This window comes from Gopherus flavomarginatus, chromosome 3, assembly GCF_025201925.1.
Source record: "Gopherus flavomarginatus isolate rGopFla2 chromosome 3, rGopFla2.mat.asm, whole genome shotgun sequence".
NCBI classification, from domain to species: Eukaryota; Metazoa; Chordata; order Testudines; family Testudinidae; genus Gopherus; species Gopherus flavomarginatus.
In genome coordinates this window covers 131,063,174-131,069,093 of record NC_066619.1, presented here as the reverse complement: position 1 = coordinate 131,069,093, position 5,920 = coordinate 131,063,174, and positions in this window count along the sequence as shown.

Sequence of the window (5,920 nt, the reverse complement as noted above, 5' to 3'; positions counted from 1 at the left end):
TACCCCACCTCGGAATACACGGTCAGGGGTTGGGTAGTGGTGGCGGATCCCCCTAGAATTGCATGCAGCTCAGCATAGAAGTGGCATGTTTGGGCCCTGCCCCAGACCCTTCGTTTGCTTCTTTGATTTTCTGGTGGGCTTATCTGAGCTCCTTAACTGTCACATGGCACTGTACTGAGTCCCTGCTGTGGCCTCTCTCCATCATGGCCTTGGAAATTTTTTCAAATGTTTTTTCATTTCGTCTTTTGGAACGGAGTTCTGTTAGCATGGAATCCTCTCCCCACATAGTGATCAGATCCAGTACCTCCTGTGTGGTCCATGCTGAATCTCTTTTTCAGTTCTCAGACTGCATAGTTACCTGTGCTGATGAGCTCTCCACGCTGGGCAAACAGGAAATTAAATTCAAAAGTTTGCGGGGCTTTTCCTGTCTACCTGGCCAGTGCATCCGAGTCCAGATTGCTGTCCAGAGCGGTCACAATGGTGCACTGTGGGATAGCTCCCGGAGGCCAATACCGTCGAATTGCGGCCACACTAACCCTAATGCGAAATGGCAATACCGATTTCAGCGCTACTCCCCTCGTCGGGGAGGAGTACAGATATTGGTATTAAGAGCCCTTCATATCGATATAAAGGGCTTCGTTGTGTGGACAGGTGCAGGGTTAATTCGATTTAATGCTGCTAAATTCGGTATAAACTCATAGTGTAGACCAGGCCTTAGGCAAGACAATGCATCCCAAAATATGGAGCAGATTCTCCCTCCTTTACTTATAACTCCATTACTGTAGCATCCGTACAGAACCCCTGTGAGGTAGGGAAAAGCACAAATCACAGAGGGACTACACTGCACTCAGGAGGTGTAGGTGGTAGCACTGTGAACATGCCCAAACTACCTTTGATCTAGCTGGCCCCACCCACCCCAGACTCTGGGTACATACTTGAAAGGCTGCCACTCATGCCACTGCAGCTTCACTCCTATTATTAATTGAGCCAGCTAGATCAAAGGTGGCTTAAGTAGGTCTACATAGGCTGCAGTCACACCTCTGACTGCAGTATAGACAGACCCCCAGTGTTTCAAGGTCACACAGGTCATGTGTGGCAGAGTAAGGAATTGAACCAGACCCCTCAAGTCCCAGGTTAGTGCTCTAATCATTGGTCCACCCTTCCTCACCAGAGTGCTGTGACTATTGACAATTGTATTCTCCCCACCACCACCCCGTCATGTCCATGTAGGCCCCCAAAAACTCAGTGGAAGGCTCAACACTGACTTCAGTAGCATTGAATCAGGCCCATCCTGCTTTGCAAAGAGAAGATGTTGGCATTTCAAGTCTACTTTGAATTTCTCCGTCATATTTACTGGGTAGTTTGAAAAGCTCCAGAAAGTTTCCTTTTTTTAAAGCTTCCTGATCCTCTCTGTGCCCATGTGAAGCTATTTGCTGTTTAGCACAGAACAGTACAATATCAAGCACCCCATTAATATGCTCCCGATAAGTGTGAATTCATGGCTTCTTTGTTTAACTGATTAAGAATATTTCCATGGCCTGGTAACTGACACTGTTTGTAGCTGACATATTTAATGAATGCCACTGCATGTGCTTTACTAGTCTCATGTCTGGAGCAGGCCTGGTGCATATGCTTCCAATCACTAAATCCACTATGACTGAACCTGTCTTCGGAACAAGTCACCAGAATGCCTACACATTTTACAAAACACTGTGTTTTTAGACACACTATATATTCCACCCACTGATGCTTCTCATACCAATGTGTCGCAACGCTTCATTTTTTACTGCTGATAACAGAAGTGGGAAAAGACTGACGTTTTGGCTGAGTCGGCGGTTTGTTGATATTTGACATATCGGACGGCCATTTTGTAGTTTTAGTAGAAACAGCATTAGTTGCAGATGTACTGGTCCCAGGCTCACTTTTAATTTTACGTTACCGTTTTCTTTGCTGAATCAGATGAAGATGGAGAATTTGCAGATTTGGTGGAAAAAGATGATACGTTGGTAGGTTTTGTGGATTCGCTTTTGGTCCGCCATCTTTTCAAGAAATTAAAGAGACTAATTTGTTTTGACATTTTGATTCTCTGGTTCAAGCATCACATGCAGCTATACAGCGTAATAGAGCTGAATATTAAAACACTTTCTTTGACGTACTTCCGGCAGATAAATTCCTGTCTCATACATCACTGTCAATCAAATATTTCTTGCTTATAGTTGGCTGTATAAGCAAAGATCCCACCACACATTTACTTACAGACATGGCTTTGTTTTTAATTGGCTCAAGTCTTTTCAAAAATTGTATCTTTGCCCAATAGGATCCACCATTAAAAAAACCCGGTTGAACTTTGCATTTTTAATGCCGAGTGTTGTGTGAACTAATAAAGATTAATTATTTTCTATGCCAAGTCCTGGCCTCTTTGCTGAGATTGCAAACAAATGGGGCTACGAGTCTATCACGGAGGTTATGGATTCTGTGATTTTTCGTGACCTCAGTGACTTCAGGGCTTCGGCTGTCAGTCCCAGCCCCTTCCCCGGCTGTCAATATGGTTCCACATGATAGAATTTCTGCCTTCCTAGTTCTCTTTTTTAAAAAGCCTAGGCAAGTTAACAATTTTTTGTTTGTAAAGATCATAAAGGTTGCAAAGTCAAGCACTTAAGAGTTAGGAAATGCCAGAATTAAGGATGCCTGTGCAAGCTTAATTCAGCCGCCTTATGTATATGCAGTATGATGCCGTCTTTAATTATATGATCACATACTTGTTCTACAGCAGCCCTGCCTCATTCACAAGATAGAAGGTGAATGAGGTAGATGGTTGCAAGAAAAGAGTGGATATTCTCTTCTCTTCTGGATATGGTACTGGACTGAAACCCAGAAGGGCTGCATTCTTCTCCTGGCACAGACTTCTTATATGATATGGCAGGGAAGGGTAAACGAGGGCCGCAGGCCAGATCCGGCCCATCAGGGCTTTCAATCCGGCCCACGGGATTGCCAGCCCCATGGCACAGTGGGGCTAAGGCAGGCTCCCTGCCTGCCCTGGCCCCCGCGCTGCTCCCAGAAGCGGCCAGCACTACGTCCCTGAGACCCCTGGGGACGAGGGGGCAGAGGGCTCTGTGCACTGCCCTCACCTGCAGGCACTGCCCCCACAGTTCCCATTGGCCTGGAACGGGGAACCACGGCCAATGGGAACTTCAGGGGTGATACCCACAGGCGAGGGCAGCGTGTGGCAGAACCACCTGCCCCACCCCACCCCAAGGAGCCACTGCCGGACATGCTGGCCACTTCCGGGAGTGGCACAAGGCCAGGGAAGGCAGGGAGCCTGCCTTAGCCCTGCTGCCACCCCGGAGCTGCTCGAGGTAAACAGTGCCGGGCCAGAACCCACACCCCAACCCCCTGCCCTGGTCCCCCTGTTGCACACCTCCTGCACCCCAACCCCCTGCCCTGATCCCCCTGTCGCACTCTGCATCCCCTCCTGCACCCCAACCTCCTGCCCTGAGCCCCTGCCTGCACCCACACCCTGCACTCCCTCCCACACACCAACTCCCTTCCCCAGTCCTACATTCATGGCCCTGCATACAATTTCCGCACCCAGATGTGGCCCTCGGGGCCAAAAAGTTTGCCCATCCCTGTGATATGGTCATGCTTGACTTTGCAACTTTAATATTCTTTTAATAAAGTGTTTTGTATGTAATACGTACATATGCTAGATGAAAAAACTTCCCAGATATTCCAGATGCCGAATGTAAATAATGCCTTATTTTTTTTAAAAAGGAACATATTAAGAGATGAGCAAACCAACTACATTACAAACAGTCATGTAAAACTTTGGTTAGTAGACATATTTACACAGATGCCTGAAGTAAGGGATCAGTATTTTTTAAAAACCATTCTACAGAAAATGTAGGGCAGTTAGAACTTTATCATAACATTGCTCTTCCTCCTACCCCTTCTGTATATGTAGACGCTTTAGTGATGCTACATTATTTTGGTAATGTTTGGTTTCTTACAAAGATGGCTATTAGATAAACTGCTAAAAATATTATAAAATTTAGCCCAATAAAAGATGGGGGGTTACTTTGGGGATTTTTTTTTAATTTATAAAATATTAAATTTACACTCTGTTTAGTTTGATATATGAAGTATAATCATCACATAGAGTAGAGCATGCGGCCAGATCCCAAGATGCATTACACAGGGCTACTCTCCAGGCATGACCACTTGCTTCGTGTTTCTGTGGAGAAGTAGCTGAAGCCACATGCTATACTCAGGGTGGATTTGATTTAAATCACTATTCAGGAAATTTCAATTTAACCATGGGTTTCTACATAAAAGTGCATTCTTGTTGGTTGTTATAACCTTAATACATATTCTTCATAATTAGAGGAACTTCATCAAAATATTCCCAAACTGGGTCTCTTTTACGGCCTGCTGTCATTCTAGGTTTTCCCTTCTAGTGAGAGAACGGTATGGTAGATCTCAAATCAATGAAGGCTACACTCAGAAAGACCTCAAGACTTCTGGAATATGCTGCTCAGTTTCACTTGTTTCTACCGCCTGTCCCTCCCTTCTCACATTTATCTCCAGACTTCTTCTCCTTGTCAAGATCTGTACTGCCTCCAACAATCTTCTAATCATTGAACTTTTTGAAACTTTGCACTTTTAGAGAGAGGTCAGGGATTTTTGAAGAGGAACAATAGGGTTGAGGTCTATTATTTCTCACTTCTATATATTATTTATTTATTTAAAAACACTTTTGCTGTTAACAAGCATGTTATCTCTGGAGAAACAAATCCACAGTTTGAGAACTGCAAAGATAAGCATCTCTGATGGTATCTTCTAGACACAGCACTGAGTCCCATTGGGTAGATAGAAAGATTAACCAAAATAATCTATACGGAAGACCCTGGAACCCCTTAAGATTGGGTCCCTAATCCATGAACTATTGGAACTCGTTTACAAAACTTTTCTTAAACATGACATGAATATATTGTCTCAAACTATAGAATTAGAATTTATAATCCCTATGCCATGATGAGATATCTTTGAGCTAGAATGTATCTTAAAACTATCTTTAGATACGTTTTTTCCTCAAAAAGCATTTTATCAAAAATAACCGATTTAAATTAAAAAAATCCGATTTTTTAAAAAAATCATGGATTTTTATCCACCCTGGGTATACTTCATTGCTCAGGACAGCAGACGGAAGGAGTGTGTTGGGGTGGACAGTCAATGTCTTAAGGCCCAAACAGAGATGCCCTATGTGCTGTTCTTCCCAATCCACTGCCATAAAGGCAGATGGGAGACCACTCACTATATCACCATATTTCTTGGCAGGCAGACACAGGGCCAATGACTGGTAAAAGGCATCACACACATGGTAAGTGTGCAGCACCTATCACCTTCAAGATCCCTCTGCAGCTTTCTCTAATACCTCGCACGAGAACTTATTTGGCTGAATTTCCAGTGGGTGTCACCCCGTCTGAACATCCTGTGTGCAGAAGAGAGCCCAGTCATTCACCTGCAGTGTGACCAGGGCCCATGCTGCACTGAAATGAACACAGTCATTCTTATATTGGATGGCTTTAAATACTTTCTTAGTCATTGATTCAGTGTAATATTTCTAAGTTAGTCGCTCCATTGTTCTCCTACAGTATGCTTAGTTCATCACTCTCAGATGGCCTGATCATTCCAGCATTAACCCTCTTCACAGCTTCTTAAAAAAGAGAGAGAGAGAAAACAAAGCAATATTTTACAGCTGTTGGTGTCATGTTAAAAGATAAAACAGGCAATTTTTTGAAGGTTGCATGTAAGGGTACGTCTACACGGCAAACCAAAAACAAGGCAACCAGTCTGAGCCTGAGTCAACTGACTTGAGCTCATGCAACAGGGCTAAAAATAGTAGCGTAGATGTTCCCACCTG